The sequence below is a fragment of the Crinia signifera genome, chromosome 2 (assembly GCF_055691185.1).
Source record: "Crinia signifera chromosome 2, ASM5569118v1, whole genome shotgun sequence".
Classification (NCBI taxonomy): Eukaryota; Metazoa; Chordata; class Amphibia; order Anura; family Myobatrachidae; genus Crinia; species Crinia signifera.
Genome location: NC_139218.1, coordinates 233,132,079 through 233,150,259, shown reverse-complemented (window position 1 = coordinate 233,150,259; position 18,181 = coordinate 233,132,079). Strand labels below are relative to the sequence as shown.

The 18,181-nt window shown below is 43.5% G+C and overlaps 2 pseudogenes; both read right to left on the bottom strand.

Moving 5' to 3' along the window:
* Positions 1 to 968: 968 nt before the first annotated feature.
* On the bottom strand, positions 969 to 1,086 carry LOC146061731 (5S ribosomal RNA; annotated as a pseudogene).
* A 6,441-nt stretch (positions 1,087 to 7,527) lies between these two features.
* On the bottom strand, positions 7,528 to 7,645 carry LOC146061719 (5S ribosomal RNA; annotated as a pseudogene).
* Positions 7,646 to 18,181: the final 10,536 nt, after the last annotated feature.

Genomic DNA, 18,181 nt, shown 5'->3' with positions numbered 1-18,181 from the left:
CTGGCCTAAGCCCTTCAAGCCGTCTGCTTCCAAGCAACTTCCCATTCTTTTGTCATCATCCAGCTTCTTTCAGTCTTCAAGGATCCCTCATTACCATCAAGTACATTCTCTTTCCGGATTTCTTCATTTCTCAAGACCCCAGCCTGCTGTCCGCAGTATGTGAACTGTTATTGTTTCTATGAACTTTTTCTTCTTTCAAAGTGCCGTGCTGGCTCAAGTCTTATTACCACTAACTGCCACTTTAAGAAAGTATTCAAGTGTGTATTATTTCATTTATGAATTCTATTATTAAACCTGCACGATTTAATCCTTCCTCCTCTGGTCCGTCTCCGGTTGCTACACACCACACGACTTCATCCAGCCCTTCAGTTGTGACAGGCTGACGGTTGGTGGTGCTCCCAAATGGAGTTCAAAAGTTGAACTAAAAAGGAAAGTCTGGAGATGACTTAGAGGGAACCCGACAAGGTTTTTTGGGGCACACTTGTAACTGATAATGTATGTTTGATATGATGTCTGTTAATTAAAACGTAACTTTTAATTTTTGAAAACACTTAAAAAACAGATTTAGCATAAGAGGGGTTATACATATGCTGAAAAATTGCAGAATTGTACAATTAAATCCTCCTCCTCTGAGCAATAAATCAAAATTATACTGACTCTGTCAGGTAATTGTCTACAAGTAAACTAGGCGAAAATAAGTCACTCATATAGCTATTTCCTAATATGACAATTATATTGGATAATGCTTAAGACATCCGATTGTCATCAAAGTGTGAAATAGCAGTGCTGATGGCGCAGGACACACCACCCCTCAGTATTCAAATGAAATTAATTAAATAGGGTATCTGAAAGGAGAAAGTGGAGAAGAAGGAGAGTAGAGTCACAGTATGATAGGAGGAAAGCAGGATAGGGAAATAAGGTTATAATAAAGCGTCACTATCACAGCTGTTAGCCTCTGCTGTTATGTTAGATTACAGCACCGACTATTCCCTGTGGGTTCCCCAGACAGGTACTCGGCCGGCCCTTCACTGCTTAGCTTCTGGGTTCAGATGGTACCAGGCGGTCCAGTGAGGTATGGCCGTATAATTATAGCGTGAGAGCCTGGCTGGCGGAAAATGAGCTCAAGTGTGCTTCTGCTGTTGGTCCCGTAGCCAAAATAGTTCTCCCTGTTACCAAAGGGCCTTGCAGGGTGATAATTAGCAGGAGGGCCAATGAGAGAGTCACTGAAATTGGATAGTGGGTAGTCAAAAGAGGGGGAATGTAGTGCCTGAGCCCGACTTCTGCTGTCCCCAATCTTACAGGTGTATAGGATTGGGGATGAGAGAGAGGGGGTGGGGCGTTCCTCCCTGGAGTGGAAACAATAGGGCAGTTTGCCCAGAGTAGGGAGTGAGAGTTGGTGACAGATCAGTGGATATCTGAAAGTGAGAGTAGAGAGGTATCTGATGAGAGTAACGTAAAATAGTGAATGTACCCTCAGTCCAGAAGTGTGGCTAGTGTTCTAGGTGTCAGGATTTTGGTAGGTCTTATCACCCAGTTCACCCCGGGGTTTGTTAAGGTACTGTTTAGTAAACACAGGAAATAGTGACAGGTTCTGACATTTTAGCCAAATTGGCAGATTCTTGTCGCTGTGGTATTTGCAGGTGTGTATCGTGGAGCAAAATATAGCAAAAAAACTCCTGTCAGTATTACATATGATGCCACCTGCAGTTAAGTACTTTTGGTAATGTCTGTAAATAGACAAAATGGACTTGGTCAGGCTAAGTCCAATCAGCAGGTCAGAGTGCATACAGGATATACTGAGTAGTACAATAATCTGGGCTGTTTCTTTACAATAGCAGATTTGTAGATTGGATCTGACAGGTCCTGGCCGTGAGCCAGATCAGCAGATCAGAGTATGTATGAGATACAGTGCAATTTGCGATGGGATATTTATCTGTAAATACTCTACATGCACACTATAAATAAAAAAAACAGGAGATTCAAAAATCCTTCTAACAAATGGATATGTTATGCATAGCGCGGCACGATTGGTATAGTGATATCACCAGTAAGTCCTCTAACCATACAAAAGTGGGGCAAAATATTAAAGGTAATTCTGTTAGAGCTGCGCTGTTTAAACATGTAAACACTTTGTGCATAACAGTATTATAGTACAAGGGCTCCGGTGTACAAAAGCTGCCGTTCAATAGACACCATAAATAGCGCTGCTGCACAGGGACGTGAAATACCCTGAGCTAGGCTATGGTAAGCAAGCTCAGGCGTATAAGTACTTAAGTATAGAGAAAATTGCTTGCAGGCGTAGCCTGCTTTACCTAGCTGCCCAGGTGCAGCGAGGACGGCAGGCGGGAGACGGGAGGCAGCCGGGCGCCGGAGCGAGGTGTCCGTGGAGGACACAGTCTGCAGGTATCCTGAGGGGGGTGTGTCCTGCGCGTCAGAGGACACGTGTTTCGCTGTTAGGCTTGTTCACTGACGCGTGGAGGACAAGGGGGGATGCCCTTCTTATGACAAAGATGTCAGCCAACCGGGAAAGGCATGGTTAGATTGACGCGGCAAATAGCCAATTGAAAGAGTGCCCAGGGACGCACCTCTCAGCTGTAGAGGTTTGCTGGAGTGTGGGTCCCGTGGACAGGAGAAACGTCAGGCTGTTCTGACGTGTGTGTATTGTATTGGTGCGCAAACTTATTGGAGCAAACGTCAGGTTATTCTGATGTTTGTATATTAGTCTAATAACTAAGGAGAAGCGTGTGATCGAGAGCTTAGTGCTGTGCGCACACAGCTGGATTCATCTCGATACATATGATATTGGAAAGGAGGAGCTATACGGCTGTCATAACGATTATCCTGTTGCAATGTACAATGGGTTAGTGTGGCACGGATTAGCGATGTGCATAAAGATATAGCCATATGCCGTCCTGATGGGAGAGTTGGTTGCCAGTGAGGGTTGCTATGTAGCAGGGGAAATGGTTAAATGGCTGGTATGTATCACCCTCCAGCATGACTTGGGGATAGGGGGGGATGGAGCTAGAGGCATAGTGATGGACTTGCCAATAATTGCAACTTTTGGTGTGTTTGAGGGAGGGCTCTGGAGAGAAGCATAATGGTAAGGATAAATGTTGAGGTCACTTGCCCCTGGGATGCATCATCCTGTAAAAGGTAAACGTAAAAAAGGCACGTTAAATACATTGCACTACAAACTGTTGTTGTTGAATTCAAACCATAGTCAAGGAGGTGCATTCGGTGATGTTTATAGTATCTGAGTGGGCATTATCGTCATTAAGCGTGATTTAATGCTGAAAAGATGTCTAAAAAGCAACCCTTTAGAAAGGAGAGTCTACACCAAGTAAATGCTATAGTGGGGATGTAAAATACAGCTGTTGGTATAGGAGATTGATGTGTACTGCTGATAATTACCAATCGTCGCTTGTGCTAGTATGGTGCTGTAAGCAGTGTCTCAGAAAACCTTGGAATTGTATATGTTATAGTGGAAGATTTAGGGATTTAATGCAGAAATGCACTGAAGTTGATACCCTCATTGAGGCCATTTGGTGCGAGGGTCATTAGTCGGAAAATCCACCAACTTTCTCTTCTTAAGAGTGCGTTGTTAATATCTCCACCCCTTCTGCCCAGATGAATTTGTTCCAGTCCAAAAAAGGAAAGGGTATCCGTATTGGAGTTATGAGCTTGTTGGAAATGCCGGGCAACTATGGTGATGGTTTTAAATTTCTTCCGGTCGTTTGCTGCATTTCTTACATTGCTTATATGCTCCAAGATTCTCTGTTTCAGGGGTCTTGATGTCATCCCCACGTATTTAATTTGACAGAGGCAGGTGATGCAGTAAATCATATTGGGGCATTTGCAGTTGTAGAATCCCCGAATGTTTATGGTGTCTCCATATCTGTCTTTTATGGTGGTGATATTGGTGACGTGGGTGCAGGCTTTGCATCCTCCACAGGGATAGCTCCCTGTGGTCGTAGGTTTGCTCGGCTGTCTGGCTACATAGGGACTGTGGACCAGGTTGTCCCTTAGATTGGGGGCCCGTCGCCAACTCATGTCTACTCTCTTGTTGAGATTGGTTGCTAGGTCATCATCTGATAATAACACGTGCCAATGTTTTTGGATGATGTTGGTGATATCTTTCCACTCGTTGCAGAAGTCGCCCACCATTCTTATGGTTTTGGTATCTTTAGGGTTCGTTCTGGTACGGAATAGCATCTCATCTCTTTCGATGGATTGGGTATCTCTTTTGGCTTTCTTGATGGTCCTTTTCGAGTAGCCCCGTTCTTGTAACCTGATGGAGAGGTCTTTACACTTGTCTTCATATACAGCGTCGTCTGAGCAGTTACGGCGTAGTCGTAGAAATTCTCCTTTCGGCAGGTTAGTCTTAGTGGGAGGAAAATGGGCACTGGTGTTATGCAGTAGACTGTTCGTTGAAGTCGATTTCCTGTATAATTCTGTTGACAGAGCGTTGTTGCTTCCCCGATAGATACGAAGGTCAAGGAAAGTGATGCTGTCTTTGCTCCATTCAAAGGTAAATTTAAGATTCAAATCGTTGGTGTTGAGTTTTTTGATAAAATCTGTCAACTGTTGATGAGTACCTTTCCAAATAATCAGAATGTCATCAATATAGCGCATCCAGCTGTGTATACAGTCAAAGTCCCTATCCTCCTGGAAAACAAATTCCCTTTCCCACCAACCAAGGAAGAGGTTTGCGTAAGTGGGGGCACATGCTGCCCCCATCGCTGTCCCTCTCCCCTGGATATAGTAGTGATTGTTGAAGACAAAGTAATTTTTGCGTAAAACAAAGTCTAATAGCTCAAGAAGAAAACCATGGAATTCGGTGGTGCCTTCCATTTCTATGAAGTACTTGACAGCCTGTATTCCAAGGTCGTGTCTTATGCAATTATACAGAGATTCCACATCTAGGGACACTAAGAGGTGGTCATCCTCCAGCTGGACATCGTGGAGTTTTCTTAGGACATCAGCAGTGTCCTTGGTATAGGACGGTAGGCTTGTGACGTGATGACGAAGGTGGACGTCTAGGAATGTGCAAGCATTTTCGATCAAGGATCCGTTGCCGGAGACGATGGGTCTCCCTGGTGGTTCTTCGAGGTTTTTATGCACCTTAGGCAGTAAATAAAAGGTAGCTTACTCTAGGGTTCGGGTTTTTGAGAAACAGATGTTCAGATTTTGTGATGATCCCTGTTGTAAGAGCTCCATTGATTATTCTGTCGTATGCTGTTTGAAAGTTGGTTGTAGGATCAAAGAGGGTTTTAGTATAACATGATTTGTCATCCAATTGTTTATGTACCTCTTTCAGATACATTTGGGTCGGCCATAGCACGATGTTGCCACCCTTATCAGAGGGTTTGATTAGTACGTCCTGCTATTCTTGGATTTCTTTGATGGCTTTGATTTCAGAATGTGTGAGGTTGATGTTAGGTCTATACGTCCTCTTTTTGTGGTGGAGATTGTCCAGGTCACGGGATACCAGTTTAGTGAAGATTTTGACCTCAGGACAGATGGTGTCATTGGGAAAAAAGGTCGATTTTTTCTTACATATAAACCTATTGGGGGTGTCGGGTCATCATTATTTTGTAGTTCTTCTAGGTCTTGGATGGCCTGTAGTTCCCTCGCTGACCATTCAGTAGAGGTGCCCTCTGTTCTGTCCTTATCACGTTGGGCATGGAATTTGGCAAGTAGTAGCTTTCTTCCAAAAAGGTTTATGTTGGTTTCCCATTTGAAACGGTTAAAGGTTTTTGATGGGGAGAAAGAGAGGCCCTTTTCCAGGACTCCAATTTGTGTGGGGGTTAGGTTGTGTTCTGAGAGATTGATGATCTGAAGCTTCATTGTCTGTAGGTCTGTGGTTGTCTGTTCCTTTGGGATTGTCTGCTCGGTTGCCTGGGCTCCCATCTCGACCAATCCCTTCTTCTGTTTCTTCCCCCCTCTTCTCGTCTTCCTCTTCCTCTGTATTGGCCTCTCCCGTTTCCAAAATCTAAAAAATCGTCCGAACTTCTGTTGTTGGTATTGGCGTATGTGCTATCGCTGTTCTCGTCTGCGCTGGAGTATTCTGATTCTGATGGCGATGGTGTGCCTCTTGGTCCGTAATTAGTGTCTTTCCTCTGCGTTCTTTGGAATCTTGTCCAATTGAAGATTCTGCCAGAAGAGAAGTCTTGTTGATCCCTTAGAAACTTGTTTCTCTTGCGCTCTATTATGGTTTCTTCGTATTTTTCTAGATCTTTCTTATTTTTTTCAAAGTTGTTCTGAAAAATTGGATCGGTCTCCCACTTTTCTAATTTCTTCCCCAATGCATCAATTTTCTGAGTGCACTCTTCCAGTATAAGGTGATTATGACGTATTAGGATTGACATCAGTTCCTGTGAGCATTTAAGTAGGCTCGCTTCCCATTCTTTCCTAAGATTTTCAGTATGTAGGTCAAAAGCTGGGAAGGTTTTAGGTCTGAGGCCTCTTGGTGTTATTTTTTGTTTGCAATAGTTCTCGAGACTCGAGAGATCCCAGCTTGACCTGGTTTGTTTCTGTAGAATTTTTTTAAGCGTAGTAAGGTCCTCTTCCCAGCCTTGGTCTCCTTCTATCCGGGTTGATTGGGTAGGAAAGACTGAATCAAAGTTACTGTTTTTGTGTTTGCTGATTAGTTCATTTCGTAGATTAAATGTTGACATTGTTTGTTGTCAGATATTGTTTTCAGTGAGGTTTTGTTGATTCCGGTTGGCTTTTTGTCTGCGGGAAGTGTTTTGGTTTGGTCGATTAGTGGTTGGTGATATTACCGTGCTCAATCCCAGAATCTGAGACAGACCTCAGTAGGATATCAACTTCTTTTGGGGTTGAGTTGGATTGGCACAGGTAAGGAGTAATGTATTAGGATTGGAATAATTAACCAACATGCGTGCCGTTGCTCGGTATATAAATTTAAACGGCAAGGGCTGACGGTTGGTGGTGCTCCCAAATGGAGTTCAAAAGTTGAACTAAAAAGGAAAGTCTGGAGATGACTTAGAGGGAACCCGACAAGGTTTTTTGGGGCACACTTGTAACTGATAATGTATGTTTGATATGATGTCTGTTAATTAAAACGTAACTTTTAATTTTTGAAAACACTTAAAAAACAGATTTAGCATAAGAGGGGTTATACATATGCTGAAAAATTGCAGAATTGTACAATTAAATCCTCCTCCTCTGAGCAATAAATCAAAATTATACTGACTCTGTCAGGTAATTGTCTACAAGTAAACTAGGCGAAAATAAGTCACTCATATAGCTATTTCCTAATATGACAATTATATTGGATAATGCTTAAGACATCCGATTGTCATCAAAGTGTGAAATAGCAGTGCTGATGGCGCAGGACACACCACCCCTCAGTATTCAAATGAAATTAATTAAATAGGGTATCTGAAAGGAGAAAGTGGAGAAGAAGGAGAGTAGAGTCACAGTATGATAGGAGGAAAGCAGGATAGGGAAATAAGGTTATAATAAAGCGTCACTATCACAGCTGTTAGCCTCTGCTGTTATGTTAGATTACAGCACCGACTATTCCCTGTGGGTTCCCCAGACAGGTACTCGGCCGGCCCTTCACTGCTTAGCTTCTGGGTTCAGATGGTACCAGGCGGTCCAGTGAGGTATGGCCGTATAATTATAGCGTGAGAGCCTGGCTGGCGGAAAATGAGCTCAAGTGTGCTTCTGCTGTTGGTCCCGTAGCCAAAATAGTTCTCCCTGTTACCAAAGGGCCTTGCAGGGTGATAATTAGCAGGAGGGCCAATGAGAGAGTCACTGAAATTGGATAGTGGGTAGTCAAAAGAGGGGGAATGTAGTGCCTGAGCCCGACTTCTGCTGTCCCCAATCTTACAGGTGTATAGGATTGGGGATGAGAGAGAGGGGGTGGGGCGTTCCTCCCTGGAGTGGAAACAATAGGGCAGTTTGCCCAGAGTAGGGAGTGAGAGTTGGTGACAGATCAGTGGATATCTGAAAGTGAGAGTAGAGAGGTATCTGATGAGAGTAACGTAAAATAGTGAATGTACCCTCAGTCCAGAAGTGTGGCTAGTGTTCTAGGTGTCAGGATTTTGGTAGGTCTGATCACCCAGTTCACCCCGGGGTTTGTTAGGGTACTGTTTAGTAAACACAGGAAATAGTGACAGGTTCTGACATTTTAGCCAAATTGGCAGATTCTTGTCGCTGTGGTATTTGCAGGTGTGTATCGTGGAGCAAAATATAGCAAAAAAACTCCTGTCAGTATTACATATGATGCCACCTGCAGTTAAGTACTTTTGGTAATGTCTGTAAATAGACAAAATGGACTTGGTCAGGCTAAGTCCAATCAGCAGGTCAGAGTGCATACAGGATATACTGAGTAGTACAATAATCTGGGCTGTTTCTTTACAATAGCAGATTTGTAGATTGGATCTGACAGGTCCTGGCCGTGAGCCAGATCAGCAGATCAGAGTATGTATGAGATACAGTGCAATTTGCGATGCGATATTTATCTGTAAATACTCTACATGCACACTATAAATCAAAAAAACAGGAGATTCAAAAATCCTTCTAACAAATGGATATGTTATGCATAGCGCGGCACGATTGGTATAGTGATATCACCAGTAAGTCCTCTAACCATACAAAAGTGGGGCAAAATATTAAAGGTAATTCTGTTAGAGCTGCGCTGTTTAAACATGGGTTGCATCAGGTGTATACATGCTGTGGGAAGACAACTGACAAGTACACATCAGGTAACCATTTATATCCTGGTATCTCGTCGCAGCAGTCAGTCGACATCAATCAGTGTCGACCACCGTGCCGAGCCTCATCAGGAATCGGGACCGCGGTCTGTAACCCTTAGGGTAATGCATATGCTTCCTAAATTACCCCTACCCTTTTCTATGTACATTACACGTTCACTTCAGAGGGTCCTAAGGCGGTCCCTAAGGGTTACAGACCGCGGTCCCGATTCCTGATGAGGCTCGGCACGGTGGTCGACACTGATTGGTGTCGACTGACTGCTGCGACGAGATACCAGGATATAAATGGTTACCTGATGTGTACTTGTCAGTTGTCTTCCCACAGCATGTATACACCTGATGCAACCCGGCCCCGATGGCTTTGCTTACTGCAGCGTACATTGGTGGCAGCGGGTTACCAGGGCAACGGTGCTTGGCTGTTCTGACAGTGCGTCAGGAGGACGCTGCCAGATGGGAGGAGTAACCTTCCTAAACACGGAGGTTGTCTCGGCTTCTAGCTGACTGGGTGGATGCGCGATGACGTTATGACGCATCGGACGCACGCCCCTGTCACACAGGCTGAGCTCCGTGATACGCACGGAGGTGTGCACTGTCCTGTACTCTCTGATTGGAAGAAAACCGGATACTCCATATTTGGAGATCCGGTGGGTAGTAATATGCATACACAGGGTAACGGAGTAACGTAATTGGCCCTAGCAAATTGCACAGGGTGGTGTGAATTAACCTAATTGTTGTTGGCTATATATACGTTTCTGGGACACTGAATTAGTGTGGGTCAGTCCAGGATGAAGGCAGGATAAGCCGAAACGGGCTCCGTTGACTGCCATAATGGTGAATATGTTCCATTCATTGAATTGAGACCCATGTCTTATTGTACCTGCTTATTCCATCAGTTGCAGTTGTACCCCAGCAATATATGCTAACTTTCATGTCAGGTGACATATGAAATAAAAACCCTTTTTTACAAGTATCATCAGGAGTGCTGCCATCTATATCCTTTGGATATTCTGTTTTCCTATATATATATATATATATATATATATATATATATATATATATATATATACACATATGCAGGGGCGTCAACAGCAGTGTAAACCCCTGGGCATAGCAATGTATTGGGAACCTACAGATCCTCCAGCGGTAGGGGTGCGGGAAGCTTTGATGTCCCGCGGGTGGTAGGGGGTATATATCAACCGCTCAGCATGTAGGGCCTGGATCAGTAATTTCCACTAATTACCACTTTACTGCACAGATGGTGGGAGATGGGGTGGGAGAAGGGGGCATTGGGCTGAATGAAGGGGCCCTGATACATAACTTCCAGGGTGGTAGGGGATGTTTAATATGCAGAGGAGGGGTGTATAGTGGAGAGTGCTTATTATTTCTTAGATTTTAATGGAATTTAAAACTAGAGAATCCCACCTACCAAATGGTATTGGGGACTAGGGGATCAGAATTCAAGAAGCAGAGCAATCTGCCAATGAGCATATAAAACAGTAACTAGCTGCTGGAAGGCTGATATCTCTGGTTCTGGGAACAGTAGAGACAAGCTACTAGTGTCCATCAAAGCGGGAGAGTCCCATCTTTTGGAATATACCCTCAGAAAAACTCTAAGTCAGACAGAACCTATAGGGTGAGATTTAATAGGATGAGAGTTTCAGAAAGTGAGAGATTTGGTGAGGAATCTCCAGGTTTTTTTAAAGCGGCAATCATTTACACTTCAAAATAAAACTGGTTTTGCAGTGTAACTGATTGCCGCTTTAAAAAAACTGGAGATTTCTTACCAAATCTCTCACTTTCTGAAACTCTCATCCTATTAAATCTCACCCGAAGTATCTGACTGGGAAGAGCAATTAACAGGCTTGGATGGGAACCACTGCTTTGAAGTCAGATATCTCCGGTTCCCAAGGGCCGATTGTTAAAATTCTTATACCCATGGGGGGGTTTCTGGGTACTCAGAAACCCCCCCTGCGTGCGCTACTGCACCTTTGTGCACAGCCCACAGGTCCTAATACATTCTCATGCCCCTATCAGACCGCACTTATTGCCTGGTATTTTGCCATTTTTTTACCGTTTAAAATCGATAATATGTGCAGTGTGAAAGGTCCAGACTGAAATTACCGGTTTCAGAATACCGGTATTTCTAAACGGGTCCTACCTGTTTCAGAACCTTTTTTTTTTTTTTTTTTGCAGTCTGAACATCCACTGTTTTCTATGGACTTAAAACTGGTTCAATGTGAAGGGACCAAAAACCGCATTGAAATACCGTTTAAGATATGCGGTGTGAAAGGGTTTTTAGCTGTCTGGCCCATTTTTAGAAACATTCAAAAACACCGGGACCATGCCGTTTTTGCGGTGTGAAAGTAGCATCAGTGTCAGCTTTAAACCTTGGTGCAGTTTTTTTTTTTTGTCACTACCGATATTGGTGCCCACCATCATTACTATAATATTGTTTTGATTACAACTTGATCTTCAATTAAGTTTAATAGGTGCCGCACCGTTGTTTTTTTTTTTTTTTTTCAAAACTTTTTTATTGAGACACTGTATACATACAATAAACAATATTTGTTGAGCATTATGTGTTGTTTAACATTCATTGAATCATTTTATCACTTTACAGAGTTTTATATTCATGTGTCCAACCGTCATAGCTTTTAACAAATTATCTAGGTATCATTTTTGTTATGTGCTTTAGCCAATTATCATTCAAGAGGAACAGGAGGATCTTGAGCGGCCGTTCTTGTAAGATACCATGTAGTTGATTTCAGGCTGGCATGTATCATTTTTCTTGTGTTAAGCGGTAAGGCGGGTATGTAAGATTCCCATAAACGAAAAAACCTCTCTACTTGTTTGTTTTTATCTACAATAGCTTCTACCCAGTCCATTCTGAATAAGAAGTGGAATTTTGCTAAAAATACGGGGAATTGTGGGGGTGTATGTTCAATCCAGTTTTGAAGGATGGTTTTCCTTCCTGCAGCGCTCAAGGCCAGTAAAAGTTTCTTGTTCTCTTTCGTCATGCGTATATCTGGATCTAATATGCCTAGGATTGCCCATTCTGGGCCCATGGGGACACGTGTGACTAGTTTATCTTCTGCGTAACGTTTTATCATAAGCCAAAAGTGGCGTATTATTGGGCAGGCCCACAAACAATGGAAGTTGTCTGCATTCTCCGTGTGGCATTTTGGGCATGTATGGGTATTAGAGGTTCCTATGTGATATCTTCTAATGGGGGATAGGTACGAATTATGGTAGATGTTAAGGAAGAGTTGTGTGTACATGCTGGCCTTGAGAGTCTGCCGAGAGTAGAGAAGACCTTTTTGCAGTTGTTCTATGTCTAGCGAGGGGAAGTGTGTTAGCCAGGTAGACATACCTCCTTTTATTATAGAGTGGTCAATGATTTGTCTTAGGTAGGTGTAGTGTATTGATATGGCTTTGGAGGTTGGAACTGGGTAAGATAGCATAGTATCTAGAGTATTAGACCAATCAGCGTCTGCAAAATGGTTAATAACATGTGATGTATAAAATCTAGCCTGTACAAATGCCAGCGGGTACGGACTGACCGTAGTATATTGGGTTGATAATTCAGAGAAGCGAAGAAGACGCTTTTCTTCTCTCATTGTTAGCGATCCTACTGAGGTGATACCTGCCAGTTTCCAAGCGTTGAAGGGGTGAGCAGCCATGCCGCCCAAGAATGCCGGGTTATTTAGGAGGGGTAGGTGGAGGGAGTGGTATTGGTTCAAGCCTGCTGCATGTCGTAGTATGTGCCATATTTTCCTAGTGGTCCATAGGAGAGGGTTATGTTTTATATTTTCGGGTATTTCTTGGTCGTGTTGGTGTAGAAAGCTGATTAGATTGATATTGCCTAGGGATCCTTGGTCTAGCGTTGTGTTTGTGTATATTGAACTACCGTGTAGCCAATCCCTTAAGTGTCTGAATAAGGCTGCATAATTATATGTGGTGATGTCAGGAAAATTTATGCCTCCATTGGATATTGGTTGAATAAGTTTTCTCATAGCTATACGTGCCCGTCCATTTTTCCAGATACATTTTCGGAAGAGCTTTGTGATGTTTTGGGTGTCTTTTTTCGTTAGCAGTACAGGGAGCATTTGTATGGGGTAGAGTAATCTAGGGATTGCTACCATTTTCAATAGATTTGCTTTTCCTAGGTATGAAAGCGGGAGATGTTCCCATTTGTTAATATCGTTGTTTAGGGTGTTAATAGCTTTGGTGATATTTAAAGTGTATAGGTTTGCAGGGTTACGTGGAAGCAAAACCCCTAAATATGGGATATGTGATGTTTGCCATTTTAGTGTGAGGTGGCTTGCCCATAAGGGGGGGGTATTGGGCCCATATAGGAGCATAGCTTTCGATTTGTCTATGTTAATGCTCAGTCCCGTTATAGGTTCAAAGGATGTTATTTTATCTAATAAGAGGGGTAGTGTAGTCTCCGGGTGGCTTACGTAGAGGAGTATGTCATCGGCGAATGCCGATAGTTTTAGCTCCTGCGATCCTATTTTTACTCCTTTAAATTCTGGCCAATTGTGTAGTGTGCGTAAAATGGGGTCCAGTGCGATATTAAATAGGAGGGGTGATAAAGGGCATCCCTGTCGGGTTCCTTTTCCTAGTTTAAAGCGAGGTCCTTTACAACCATTTATTAATAGTGAAGCCTGTGGGTTTTGGTATATAGTGTGAATGAAATTTATGAATTCTGAGTCAAATCCCCTTTTTTCCAGAACATAATATAAATGTGGCCATAGTATTGTGTCAAATGCCTTATTTGCGTCTAAGCTTAAAAGCATATTTCTCGAGTGTGGGGAGTCGTGGGAGGAGGTAATTGCTGCTATTGCCGCGCGTATTGCTTTAATCGAGTGTCTTCCTTGTACAAATCCCATTTGTGATGGGGTGAGTATGTCCGGTAGGATAGATTGAAGTCGTAGGGCTATTATTTTCGTTAATATTTTGTAGTCTACATTCAATAGGCTTATAGGCCTATATGAAGGCAGTAGTTTAGGGTCTCTGTCTGGTTTGGGTATGAGTGTGATATGGGCTTCGTTGAAATAAGGTGTTTGGATATTATCTTTGTATATGTTTTGGAATAACTCTAGTAAGGTAGGGGCAATTTGGGGTTGGAGCATACGGTAGTATTCACCAGAAAGTCCATCTGGTCCTGGTGATTTGCCATTGGGTAGTTTGGATATTACTGAGTTAATTTCGTCCATTGTGATGTTTCCAGTAAGGGCGGTTTTTTGTTCTGGTGTAAGGAGGGGTAGGGCTTCATTGGAGATTAGAGATTCCTGAGCGACAGGGTCTACAGGTGAGGAGGCAAATAGGTGTTCAAAGTAGGTTTGGAATTGTGAGGCAATTTCGGAGGTTTTGGTTATAACTTCTCCGGTGGTTGGATGTTTTAGCGATGTGATTATATTGCGTCGTTTGGGTGGCGCAGATATCTTTGCTAGTAGTTTGCCAGCTTTGTCTCCCCACCTGTAGTACCTGTTTCTGGTGTAGTCTATGGAGTGTTTTGCTTGAGTAGCTAAATAGGTTTCGAATATTTGTCTGGTTTGTTTATATGTTTGTAAAGTGGAATCTGATGGGTTAGTGGAGTAATTATGGAAGGCTGCTGTCATTTCTTTGTTCAGGGTGTCATGTTTAACCTTTGCTTCCTTTTTCTTTTTGGCAACATATCCAATGATGTGTCCTCGCATTACTGCCTTTGAGGCCTCCCAGAAAATATCCGGGCGGTCCCAATAGGCTAGGTTTTCGTCCACATAGTTGGTCCAGTTGTATGTTAAGTATGATTTAAAATCATCCGAGTCAGACAAGTAGGAGGGGAATCTCCAGATCCGGTCTGTTGGGTGCATATGTGAGTGGTTTAGTGCTACCATAATTGGGGCATGATCAGAGATTATTATGTCATAGATGTCAGCTCTATTTACGTCAGTTATTAGTTCATTGGCTATTAGGAATTTGTCAATACGGGAGAGGGAGTTATGGGTCAGTGATAAGTGTGTGTGTGTTCTGTCCGTTGGGTTTAGTAGTCTCCAAGGGTCTGTTAGTCCTAAGTTAGTGTTCAAGGATAGTAGATATCTGCTTTGGAAGTCTGTCGTTCTAGGTAAGCGTGGGGTTCTGTCCATTGTTGGGTCTTCTACCATATTGAAATCACCGCCCATGATTATTGGGTACTTAGCTTTGGTTTGAAGAATGTGTTCGAAGTCTTGGATGTATAGGTGAGTGTTTATGTTAGGGGCATATAAGTTCACAAGAGTATATTTAGTGTTGTAAATTTCAATATCTAAGATTATGTATCGTCCTTCTGGGTCTATGTTTTCTTCTAGAATGGATATTGGTAGGTCTTTTCTAAACATGATTGCTACACCTCTGGCTTTTTTATGAAAGGATGCAGAAAGGCATGAACCAATCCATGGGGCTTTTAGCATAGCTGGCTCTTCAGATGTCCAGTGTGTTTCCTGTAATAGTATTATGTCGGGGTTAAATCGTTTAAGGCGGGTGACTATCCTTTTCCTCTTGATGGGGCTGCGTAGGCCTCCAACATTCCAAGAGATAAGGGTCAGGGGTTTAGGGGGTAGTGCGGCAATGGATGTAGTGGGCGGCATGGCTACTCACCCGCTCCAAGGATGGCATAGCTGGTCTTCTCCATGTCGTGGTCAGTTGAGAACGGGCATGTTTCAGGGCCCCTGCGAGGAGGGGGGGGGGCCAGCGGGGTTGTGGCACAGTACCAGGAAAATAAAAGAAAAGTTATCACAATCTGACGGTTGGATATCATTTTCAATGCTTCAAACAATTCAAAAGTAATCATACAATGTCTCACATTAACATTTTCTAAACTTTTCCATAACTTCCAACAAAGAACTGTGGGCACCATCCTTTTCAAGGGGTGCGCACTTCTAACTATTAAGCTGAGATAAACAATAATATAAAGCAAACATGTGTGTACAAACTCCGTCGTACCTTTCTACCCTGGGAGTGTAGTGTGTTTGGTAATAAGTGCTTGTGTCTAAGGCGAGGCTCACCTATTTGGGGATCTTCTAGGTGATTTATCCTGCGTGAAGTGGAGCTTCGCCTCTTCCGGGTCATTGAAAAATATTGGGGCACCATTTTCTACCACTCTTAGTTTTGCGGGGTATAAAAGGGCAAACCTCACATTGTGTCTATGTAGATAAGTGCATATTTCGGAGAATTCTTTGCGTTTTTGAGCCACTGCTACTGAGAAATCTTGAAATATCAAGACTCTCTGGTCGCCCATTGTGAAATCTTTTGTTTTGCGGTATGCCGCCAGGATATTCTCCTTTCTCCTATAATCTAAGTAGCGGGCAATTACCGGTCTTGAGCGGTTAGTGGCTTCGTCTCGGGATGGGCCTAGTCTATGCGCCCTCTCAATGTGTGGTATATCAGTGGTGTCTGTGATGCCTAGGGCCCTAGGTAAGTCCACACTTAGAAGGGTTATAAGGGCATTGCCCGTGATGGATTCTGGGATACCAATAAAGCGCAGATTGTTTCTGCGTGACCTATTTTCTAGATCTTCTAGCTTTTCTTGCAGTTGTTGTATGATCCCCTCCTGAGGGGTCACATCATCCCGATATTTTTGCATATCGTCCTCTACATCGCTAATGCGGGACTCTAGGGCAGTGATGCGGGTGGTATTGGCTTCAATGCGTGCTAGTCCCGCATCCAGACTAGCTTGTAGGTTATTAAACCTTTGGTCTAGGAGTGGTAGCATGAAATCTGAGATTTCTTTTGCTGTGAGGGTGGTGGGTCCCCCTTCAGATAGGCCAGGAGAGTCTTCATGGATGCTACTAGGGGATGAGGGGCCAGATTTTTGGTTTGTGCCCCTGCTTCTCCCTGGTTTGCCAGCGCTAGCGAGTGGTTTAGTAGGCATGTTTTTTTCAATGAATTTGTCCATACCCTAGGGGGTAAGGAGTATATGGGTATTTTGTTATTATTGGTCAGTTAAGTACAATATATCTTGTTGTTACCCAGTAATACAAGCACGGTGTTTGTCCCAGGTGTATTGTTGGTTAAGACATCAAAGGAACATTTTTAGGTGTTACTAGAACAGTTGAATTAAATAATAGCAATATAGTATCTCACCACTAGGTGTCAATATTGTATCAACAATAATAATACTTTTCTATAAAACAGTGTGTATTGGTAGTTCTCAGGTATTTGATTTGTATATTTTGATAAATCTATTTCAACCAGCAGTTTATATAGTATAGTTAACTACTATAGTGGGGGCAATTATGTCGAAATCTTACATTTTTGTCAAATCTATTCAAGCTAGTAACTTATATATTATAGTCAGCTACTGTAATGGAGCCGGTTAAGTGACACAATACCTTGGGGGGTATAATGTCTTACTTCAAGGGCCGGGCGTGTGTGGGCAGGCCAGTTGAAGAATCGGAGAAAACACACAAAGAGAAAAAAAAAAAAATATTAGAAAATGAAAAGAGCAGAAAAAAGAAAAAGAGAAAAAATAAAAAAAATAAAAATAAAAATTTCAAACAGCACCACTAGGTGTCAGCGTTGTACCGTAAGTAGGGATATAACAAGTGTAAGCAGAGGATGAAGCTTACAGTTCTGTTGACATGTGGTTAAGGTAACAGTAATCCTTTAATTCCTGCTGGTGCAGTTGTTGATGAATTGGTTGCAGGGATGGTGATAGTACACTGCTGTTGGTGTATGAGGTTTACAGTTCTGCTGACATGTAGTTAAGGTAACAGTGATCCTTCCATTCCTGCTGGTGCAATTGTTGATGAATTGGTTGCAAGGACGATGATAGTACACTGCTGTTGGTGTATTGTTGTTAGGTTATTTGGCCTGTAGAGTGTTCTGGGGGCAGGGGTATTCAGAAAGTTCAGTGTAATCCTCTCCCTGGCCCTTATTCTAATCGGATCGGTACGGCCCGCGTGCGGCCGTACCGCCGATGTTTTTACTCTGCACATGCGCAGAGGTCAATCTGCGCATGTGCAGCCCCCTTCGCCGCAGACGGATTTCGTCCGCCGCAAAGGGGGCGTATAGGGGCGTGAGGGGCTTCATCCCCTCATTTCCCTATGTGTACGCCCCGCGTTTCATGGGCGTTCCCATGCAAACGCGGGGCGTATGCATGGTAATGAGGGCATGACGCAACTCATGGGGGCGGAAAGCTGACGTCGCCGGATGTCAGCTTTCAGCCCCCATACAAGCTACCACACGGACGATTGTCCGTGTGGTCTCAGCTTGCGGGAGCTGCCGCGGCGTGCGGACCTGCCTTCGATGGTCGACGACCATCGAATGCAGGGGGCAGCTCCCACCATGGTGGAGGCGTACGCCTCCACCATTTTTATGCGGATCGCCAGCCGTCCGTGTACGGACGGCCGTGGCGATCCGTAGGGTGGGCGGGGATTGGTTTGTGCGGCCAGAGCCCCGTGTGCGGCTCTGGC